This window comes from Heterocephalus glaber, unplaced genomic scaffold (assembly GCF_053883595.1).
Source record: "Heterocephalus glaber isolate CG9 unplaced genomic scaffold, H.glaber_assembly_v1.0 deba00000122, whole genome shotgun sequence".
NCBI classification, from domain to species: domain Eukaryota; kingdom Metazoa; phylum Chordata; class Mammalia; order Rodentia; family Bathyergidae; genus Heterocephalus; species Heterocephalus glaber.
The window spans coordinates 38,819,968-38,830,271 of NW_028258138.1; the positions used below are offsets into that span (position 1 = coordinate 38,819,968).

The following is a 10,304-nucleotide window of genomic DNA, read 5'->3' on the forward strand; positions in this document are numbered from 1 at the left end:
GGATTAAAAAGTATTGTTCTGATACACAATGGAGTACTGCTGTGCCATAAAGAAGCACATAGTTGAGTCATTTGTAGGATAATCTATGCACCTTAAATTAAAACCATAATGTTAACTTAAATAAATCAGAGGCACAAGTTTCAGTATTGCATGGTTTCTCTTATAAAAGCAACCCAAAATGTAAATACATTAAAAAGCAAAATAAAAGAGACAAAATGCTATTTTGAGAATTTAAAAGTCACTAATATTACTAAAAATAGTAACAATAAAACTTTAAATGGACTTAATAATCTGGGATTATTAAACACTGGAATCAATCTTAGGGAGAAAATAACAGTAATTTTAGGGAGAAAATAATTAACTTTATGTTTGTCATCTTTCTGTTATTAATCTTACACTTTAGCTCTATGACAATAAGGTAAGACCTAACTGATAGACTCACTAACATTTAAGGACATACTGATTGTTTTGAGATTTTCTTAATGTGCTCAAATTATTTTCTTAAAGCAAGTAAAGTTTGTAATCCATCTACTTTACCTCTGCCTAAAGCAAGAGCACCTGGCCAAATAATAATAGAATAGAATGAACATCTGGGAAAAATTCTCTGTTCTTTCCCAGTTGCTTTTGTGGACAGGTATGACAAAGTTTCTTTGCTTTTTTTTTTTTTTTTCTGACCAGCTAAAAGTAGAAGTCTAAAACTCAGGAGACAAAATTGCACTGTTACATGCTGACAGTAACTGACATATAAATTGTTGAGAATGTGGTAGTGCTTCTATATGGAACTATTAGATGAATGAAGAGGAAAGAAAATAAATTCTCATAGAATTTGGATTTAAAACATCATTTCAGAGTTCTCTTCCATAAGGGATTATATTTGTATTTAAAGAAAATATTACTAAAATAGATTTCTCTGTCATATAAAAGGTTATATATAAGAACTAGATTGAAATGTATAATTTCTCCTTTTTGCTTTCTCACCATATTCTATTCTCAGGTAATTTGCTTAGTTATCTTACTGATGTTTCTATTCCTTTAACATTGTTTTATTTCTTTATTTGATTACATTCCATTTACCTTTCTGCAAAGATCAAACATTAATTCAGATCAAATGCCTACTATGTTACAAAAAATTTTTGCCTTCAATGTCTTTTTATTGATGCTTGTTGAAATTATGAATTGATGGACCAGGGATTTAGCACAGTGGTTCCGCCCCCTGCCTCTCAAGCACAAGGACTGGAGTTCAATCCCCGGTACCAAAAAAAAAAAAAAAAAAAAGAAATTCTGATTTGTTGAGCTAGAAATAGCTAGAAAACATTGTTAGTTCGTATATTTTTATTTTTTCATGTATGATAGTTTTTTAAAGCTTATATAAAAATTTTCTCCTGCCTTTGTTGTTACTAGAGATACACTGATAAGTTGAAGGCTGGGAGATCACTGCAGAGTCCCATGTGAGTTTGTATCAAAAAGCTGAAGGTCCTGCACTGGAAGACTGAAAAGTCTGTGCTGGAAGCCTAATGCTACGAAGGTTGAAGTTTCTCCAAAGAATCAGAAACAAAACTTTATTCTTCATTCTTTTTTTTTTTCCATCCAGAGTACAAGCCTATTAGTTGTTGTCACCTAAACCCAGGGTGGGTCTTCCACCTTCAGGAAGTACATTACTCAGACACATCCAGAACTATGAGAAAACCATATGCTAGGTGTTTCCTATTCACAGCGACTCCATAGCTAACTATCAAAACCACACTGAAATTTATATTTTGATATAATCATGTTTTTAGAGGTTATGTCTAGCAATAATGATGATATTTGCTAATTTTTATTTCCTACTAAAAATCTTTTTCTTTTTTTTTTTTTTTTTTTTTGCCTTACCAGAGTTTTTTTCATTTTTTTATTTCTGGTGTGGAATATCGAATGAAACTGTATCACTTAAGTTACTGCCTTATCAAGGGCTCAGAGGAAGTAGATGGAGGGAGTGTGCATTAGCACAATAAATGATGTTTATTTCCTCTCTCTGGTATACCACATTCCATTTATCAACTTGTAATTGATTTGCAGAGTAACTATAATTTGATTTTTTTTGTTAAATTCTTTTATTGCTATATTTTAGGAATTCAACACAATTACATTTCTCACTGGGAATTGTACCTTTACATAATGCATCTTGGTTCTTATTTTTTCCCCATTCCTAGTCCTCCCTTCACCCCCTCCACCCTTCCCTATTTACAAAGACTTCATTTCCATTTTTTCCATTTCTCATCATTTTTCCTTTCCCTTCTTTCCTTTCCCCACCCCTCCCACTACCCCTACCCCTTTGGACCTTTTCTTCCTATTTTGCATTATCGATTATTCATTCTAATCATTGGTACATTTTAGGTATACAATACAATGACATTCATCATTGGAAATTTGCACGTTTACATAATCTCTCTTAGTTCTTATTTTTCACCCTTGCCCAGCCCTCCCTTCAACCCCTCCATTCCACCCTATTTACAAAGATTTTGTTCCTATTTTTCCATTTTCTCATATTAATCCCATTCCCTTCTATCCTTTCCCCTAGCCCTCCCACTTCCTTCCCCTTTGCCCCTTTTCTTCCTATTTCACATGACCTATTATACATTGTAGTCCTTATTTACACTTTCAGTTTCTTACACCAGAGAAACTATTCAGTATTTATACATGTGTGCTCTATTTATTTCACTTAAGAATATTACCTCAATGTGCATCCACTTAGCTATAAATGTCTCTAATTTCTCAGTTTTATGGCTGAGTAATACTCCATTTTATTTAAAAAGCCCCACATTTTCTTTATCCAGTCTGCTGTTGATGGACATTTGGGATGTTTCCAAGTTTTAGCTATTACAAACTGTGCTGCTATGAACATGGGTGCACATATATCACTGTGGTATGATTCTTTTAATTCTTTGGGGAAGATCCCCAGCAGAGGAATAGCGGGATTAAATGGAACTTCCAGTCCTAGTTCTTTAAGGTATCTGCATACTGATTTCCACAGTGGTTGGACCAGTCTACACTCCCACCAGCAGTGGAGCAGGGTTCCTCTTTCCCCACAGCCTCACTAGCATTTGTTCGTTGATTTCACGATAGTAGCCATTCTTTCTGGAGTGAGGTGGAATCTCAGTGTTGTTTACATTGGCATCTCTCGAATGACCAGTGATGTTGAACATTTTTTTCATGTATTTATTTGCTTATTTCTACTTCTTTGTCTGAGAAATGTCTGTTCATTTCAGATGGCCATTTTCGAATTGTGTCTTCAAATTTGGGAGGTCTGATCTTTTTAAGTTCTTTATAGATTCGAGATAGTAGACCTTTGTCTGAGGAAGAGCAGGTGAAGATTTTTTTCCCACATTGTGGGTTGTCTCTTCACACTACTGGTGGTTTCTCTTGCTGTGCAGAAGCTTTTTAATATGAAGAGATCCCACTTGTTGATTGTTTGTGCTAGTTCACGGGCAACTGAGGTTTTGTTCATAAAATCTTTTCCTACACTAATGTCTTCAAGGGTTCTACCTAACCTCTGTTCCAACCGGTTCAGAGTTTCTATTTTAATATTTAGATCTTTAATCCATTTTGATTTTAGTTTAGTGCATGGTGAGAGATATAGGTCTAGTTTTAATCTTTGGCAAGTTGAAACCCAACTTTTCCAGCACCATTTATTAAAGAGGCTATCTTTCCTCCAGTGAGGGTGTTTGGCTCCTTTATCAAAGATGAGATGGCTGAGTGTGTCTAGGCTTGTGTCTGCATCTTCTAATCTGTTCCACTGGTCCTCAGGTCTGTTTCTTTGCCAGGACCATGCTGTTTTTATCACAGTAGCTTGGTAGTATAGTTGCAGGTTGGGGATTGTGATACCTCCTGCCATGTCTTTGTTACCTAGAATTGCTTTTGCTATTCTGGGTCTCTTCTTGTTCCAAATGAAGTTTTGAATTGTTTTCTCAAGGTGAATGAAGTATGCTTCTGGGATCTCAATTGGAATTGCATTGAATATATGTAGCAGTTTTGGAAGTATGGCCATTTTCACTCTATTAATCCTTCCTACCCAGGAACAGGGGATATCTGTCCATTTTCTGATATCATCTTCAATCTCTCTTTTCATAGTGCTATAGTTTTCAGAGAAGAGGTCTTTGATTTCTTTTGTTAGGTTGATTCCTAGGTATTTCAGTTTTTTGGATGCTATTGTGAAAGGAATTGTTTGCCCTGTTTCTCTCTCAGTGAGTCTGTCATTCGTGTAGAGGAAAGCTATTGACTTTTGTGTGTTGACCTTGTAACCAGCTACTTGACTGAATTAGGTTATTAAGTCTAGAAGACTTTTGGTGGAGTTCTTGGGGTATTCTGTATACAGTATCATGTCATCTGCAAATAATGACAATTTGATTTCTTCATTACCTATCTTGATTCCTTTTATTTCTTTCTCTTGTCTAATTGCCAAGGCTAATGTTTCCAGAACTATATTGAACAATAGTGATGATAGTGGACCTCTTTGCTTGTTCCTGATTTTAGTGTGAATGATTTCAGTTTTTGACCATTTAGTATTATATTGGCTGTTGGTTTTTCATAGATGGCTTTTATCAGTTCAAGGTAGAGACAATCTATTCCAATTTTTGTAGGGTTTTTATCATAAATGCATGTTGGATTTTGTCAAATGCTTTTTCTGCATCTATGGAGATAATCATATGGTTTGTGTCCTTGGCTCTATTGATATAGTGTATTACATTGATTGATTTGTGTATATTGAACCATCCCTACATCCCTGGGATGACTCCCACTTGATCAGGGTGTATGATCTTCTTGATGATCTTCTGCATTCTATTTCCCAGTATCTTATTCAGGATTTTTGCATCTATGTTCATTAGTGAGATTGGCCTATAGTTCTCCTTTTCGGTTGGGTGTTTCTCTGCTTTGAGAATCAAGGTGATGCTTGCTTCCAGGAATGAATTTGGGAGTATTGCTTCCCTTTCAATTTCATTGAAGAGTTTAAACAGCAGTGGCAGTAGTTCCTCTCTAAATGTCTTGCAGAATTCAGCAGTGAAGTCATCAGGACCCAGGCTTTTCTTAGTTGACAAGTTTTTAATTACATTTTCAATTTCATTGGTTGATATTGGGTTGTTTAGAATTTTAAGGTCTTCTTCGTTCAACTTTGGTAATTCATATGTAACTAGGAATATGTCCCTTTCTTCTGTGTTGTCCATCTTATTGTCATATAGGTTCTGGAAGTAGGTATTGATGATCCTCTGGATTTCTGCTAGGTCTATTGTAATTTCATCCTTTTCATTCCTAATTGCATGGATTTGGGCCATTTCTTTCTTTTTTTTGATAAGATTGGCTAAGGGTTTGTCAATTTTGTTGATTCTTTCAAAGAACCAACTCTTGGCTTCATTTATTTTTTTGTATCATTCTCTCAGTCTCCATTGCATTGATTTCTCCTCTGATCTTTATAATTTCCTCCCCTGTATGAGCTTTGGGGTTGTCCCACTCTCCTCCCTCCAGAAGCCTGAGGTTTAGCATCAGTCCGTTTAACTGGGCTTGTTCTGTTTTTCCAATATGCGCACCCACCACCATGAACCTCCCCTGTAAGACTCCTTTCACCATGTCCCATAGATTCCGATATGTTGCATTGTCACCATCATTTAATTGAAGGAAATGTCTCATTTCTTCTTTAATTTCCTCTGTGACCCATTGGTTATTCAGAAGTGTGTCGTTCAATTTCCACATGTTTATGAAATTTTTCCAGCTTCTTTTGGTATGGATCTCCAATTTCATCACACTATGGTCTGGTAATATACAGGGGATAACTTCAATTCCTTTGCACTTACTTAAACATGTTCTATGTGTGATTATGTGGCCTATTTTGGAGAATGACCCATGTGCAGCTGAGAAGAATGTGTATTCTGATTTTGTGGGGTGGAAGACTCTGTAAACATCTGTTAAGTACATTTGTTCAAGAATTCGATTGAGTTCTAGTGTTTCATTACTTACTTTTTGTCTAGTTGATCTATCTATTTGTGACAGTGGGGTGTTGAGGCCCCCCACTACAATTGTATTAGTGCATATATGACTTTTCATGTCCTTTAATATTTGTTTTATATAGTTGGGCACACTAGTGTTTGGTGCATAGATATTCATGATTGTCATCTCTTCCTCCTGAGTTGTCCCTTTACAAAGATGTAGTGTCCTTCTTCATCTCTCTTAATCAGTGTTAGTTTGAAATCTACTTGATCTGCAAAGAGGATAGCTACTCCTGCTTTTTGGGGGGTTCCTGTCACATGCAGTATTGTTTTCCACCCTTTAACTTTCAGTCTATGAGTTTCCTTTTGAATTAAGTGTGTTTCTTGTATGCAGCGTATGGTTGGATTTTGCTTCTTGAACCATTCTGCCAATCTATTTCTTTTGATTGGTGAATTGAGACCATTAATGTTGATGGTTATAACTGAAACATATTGACTTGTCATTGCCATGGCTTTTTCTTTTTGTTGGGTTCTCCCCCTTTACATTTAATTTCTTACAATGACAGATGATTTCATTCTGCTTTGTTTCCTGGGGTTATGATCCTCAATGTCTGTTCCTAGCATATTGTGTAAAACTCTTTGGAGTGCTGGTTTGGTATTCACGAAGTTCCTAAGGTGCTCATTGTCATGAAAGTATCTTATTTCTCCATCAAATTTGAAAGATAGTTTTGCAGGGTACATCAATCCTGGTTGGAGGCTGTTTTCTTTTAGGACTTGGAGTATGTCACTCTAAGCTCTTCTTGCCTTGATGGTTTGTATTGAGAAATCTGCTGTGATTCTGATGGGCTTTCCTTTGTATGTGATTTGTTTCTTTTCTCTAACTGCTTGTAGAACTTTGTTCTTCTGTTGAGTTTCTGGAATCTTAAAAATTATATGCCTATGTGTAGATTTTTTTTTAATCAAGGCTATTTGGAGGCCTATATGGCTCACTTATCTGTATGTCAAATTCTTTTCCCCTGCTTGGGAAGTTTTCTCCCATTACTTCTGTGAGGAAATTTTTATGTCATCTTCACTCTCTCCTGTTTTTTCATTGACTCCTATCAGTTTTATGTTATTCTTCTTTGCATCGTCTAGCAACTGCTGGATTGATTTTTCATGTTCCCTTATAATTTTGAAGTAACGTTTCTTTTCCTGGTCATTAATTGCAATCTTATCTTCTATATCTGAAATTCTGTCCTCACATTGGCTCATTCTGCTGTGCAGACTTTCAATGGAGTTTTTCATGTCCTGGAAATCTATTTGCATCTTTTTTATGGATTCCATTTGTTTCTTATGTTGGGATTCCATCATGTTCCTCATTTCCTTTCTAGATTTATTAATCATGTCTTACACTAGGAGTACAATTTCTCCTGCTATCTCAGAAATTATTTCTGATTTCATTTTTTCTAGATCCCTTTTTGTTGCCAGTTCATTGGGTCCAGGTGGTTGAGTATCAGAGTATTCCATCTCATTTCCTTTTGGCCTTGCTATAGGTGATCTTGAAGTCTGACTTTGAGACTTATTTATGTGTTTTCTCATTTCAAGTGGGGGGCAGGGGGGTGCTGTTGGTGCCCACTAGGATCACCTCTTCTGAGCTGGGAGAGTTGGGACAGGGGCTGGGAGTGGTGGTAGGGGTGGTGACCCAGAAGCCCCTTCCTCCGGGCTGGGAGTGGCAGGGGAGAAGGCATCCCCAAAGCCATTTCCTCTGGGCCAAGAGAAGCAGGAGTGAAGGTAGCCAGAAAGCCCCTACCTCTGGACCAGGAGCAATGGGACAGTGGCTCAGAAGCCCCTATCTCTGGACCGGGAGCAGTGGGATGGATGGCAGCCCAGAAGCCCTGTAATTTGATGTTTTAACAGTCCCCTTTTGTTTTTTTAATCAATACCTATATGACATTTTGTTATTAATATTCACTACAAGATTATTACCACTTGAAATTAGTCATGGGGGTCATCCTGACACAAATAAAGTATTAGAAAACATTTGAAGATTAGACTGCAGTAAAATTTTTGCAGAGAAGTGATTTCATTCCACAGTTTTTATACAGTATAAGAGTTCTTTGATTTCTGACTCTAAGCTAATTTTTAAACTATTTGGTTCTGAAGAAATACAAAGTAGCAAATATATGTTTTGCATTTTTCTTCTGATATAGCAAGTGACTCAGTGGCTCCTTCTTTTGTTTTAATAAACAGAATAAGCATAAATCTTTCCAAGATATTTTGTAAAGTTTTCCTTTTTTCTCGATTTTTTAAAATAAATTTGAACTTTATATTCACTAAAAGTGTTCATAAAGTTATAGGTAAATATGAAGACATTTTCAGGTTACTAAATATCAATGCACCATACCTAGGTGCATATATATGAGCAGATAAATCACTGAAATATTTTCAGATCTTATGTTAATTGCCATCCTTCCCATTAGTATCCAGTCAAAATGTATTGACATTTTTACACTAGTGGGAAAGCCCCTCTTTTCAAAGTCTTCAGTGATTCTTGAATTTATTTTTATTAAAGATGTCATGGTCCTCAGTGTTCTTGGTCTAGTTCACTAAGAGAAAGAGGGAATGTGTAACAGATTATTTCCCCTTCCATTTCTCTCTAAACATGAAGGGACTTGTCTTTATACACAGGAAATATATTTATACGAGTCAAGTGTTTCTTTCTAATACACAAGAAATTCCATAATATCACATTTTCTCCCTTGACCTACCTTGTGTTTCACATATTTTTTCTAGTAATCACAATGAGAACTCTCATCTAAGTGCTATTCTGCCCACAAGTTGATATATTTTTATAGAATTGAGGAATGGAGAGATGGAGGGAATTGAATCAATGGCAAAATTGCATAGCAAACACTTGAAATATCAAATACTGACATTTACAAATTGGGCCATTTGATGAGTATCATCTTTATATTTTAGAATCCTATTTTAATTTTTGAGCCATCTCAGATACTTTTAAGACTAGTCTCCAGAAGGGTACTTATTCTCATACCATAAACATACTGTACCTTAGGCATTACATGTATACAGAATAATAAGAATACTTTTAACTTTATGTTTATTAAACATTTCACTGTCTATTTTGAAAAATTTTTTTCAAAATAAATGTTTCTGACACATAATGTTAAACTCATTTTTAGAGGCTGTGAATTTTCCCCTAGTTTTACTTTTTGAGCATTATCAATTAAGACATTCAGCCTTAGTTTTTTGACTGATAAGTAAAATGTAGGATTATCTTAAGGAAATGTCTCCATTTGTACATTTTTAGTTTCACTCACCACTCTGTGTCTTAAATGTACTAGCAGTATTTTGTTTCCATGGTTCATCTTAGGTGTAAATCAAATTGGTGCCCATGTATCTGGTGTGATTTAAGGTAGTTTGGTCAAAGACTTTGGCCACAAACCATTCTACTCCCTGCCCCTCCTATAATTGTTCATCACCATGGGTTACCAACTTGAACATGATAATAGATGATTGAATATGTCATTAATATATCAATAAGAGATATTTAGACATCTGCAGGAGAAGTTTTCTAATCAAAAATAATTATATTTAACTGTAAGTTCCTTTGTTTTTTCCCATTAATCAGGACTAATTTTTGACTATTTTTCCCATACACTATAAAACTATTAAATACATATTTCAAGTTGTATTCCAAATTTTGTGATATCTTACCAAATCCACAGCTACTACCCATGTTCTCCAAACACACTGATTTGGATTAATATTCTACCTAAATTATTGTCATGTGCAGACACTAAGCTGGCTCGCACTATTCCCCTTCCCTACTTTTTATATTTTAGTTAATATCCTATCCTTTAGTTTATACAGGAAATTTGATGTTTTTTAAACCAGTAAAATGTGAAAAATTGATAGAATGTCATTTTCACAGTTAAATTCATAAAATTTAAAGGCTCACCTTTCAAAGAGACTTTCTGTTTTGGTTTTAAAGGCAAGCAAATGTTTTTGAGAAGTCCATGTACAGAAGGTATGGAGGTGCTCAATTTGGCAGAACACACATTAAAATTAGAGTGACACAGAGGAGATTATCATGGGCCCTAAAAGGATGATATGCAAATTTATGAAGTGTTCTATATTTTCAGGGATAACAAAAAATACACGATGGAATACTATGCAGCTATAAAGAAGAATAAGTTGAATCTTTTGAAGCAAAGTGGATGCACTTTGAGACTATGATGCTAAGTGAAATAAATCATTCAAGTAGGTTAAATATCTTATATGAGAAATCCCAATTATAAATAAATTAAGGAAGAAAATCATACATGGATGATAGAAAACAGGGAGACAGAC

The 10,304-nt window shown here is 35.2% G+C and overlaps 1 non-coding gene across 1 annotated transcript; it reads left to right on the top strand.

Annotated features, from left to right (window-relative positions):
• Nucleotides 1-9,989: 9,989 nt before the first annotated feature.
• Nucleotides 9,990-10,094, top strand: LOC147830402 (U6 spliceosomal RNA). Its single transcript, XR_015439459.1, has one exon. It is a non-coding gene; the product is annotated as a U6 spliceosomal RNA (small nuclear RNA).
• Nucleotides 10,095-10,304: the final 210 nt, after the last annotated feature.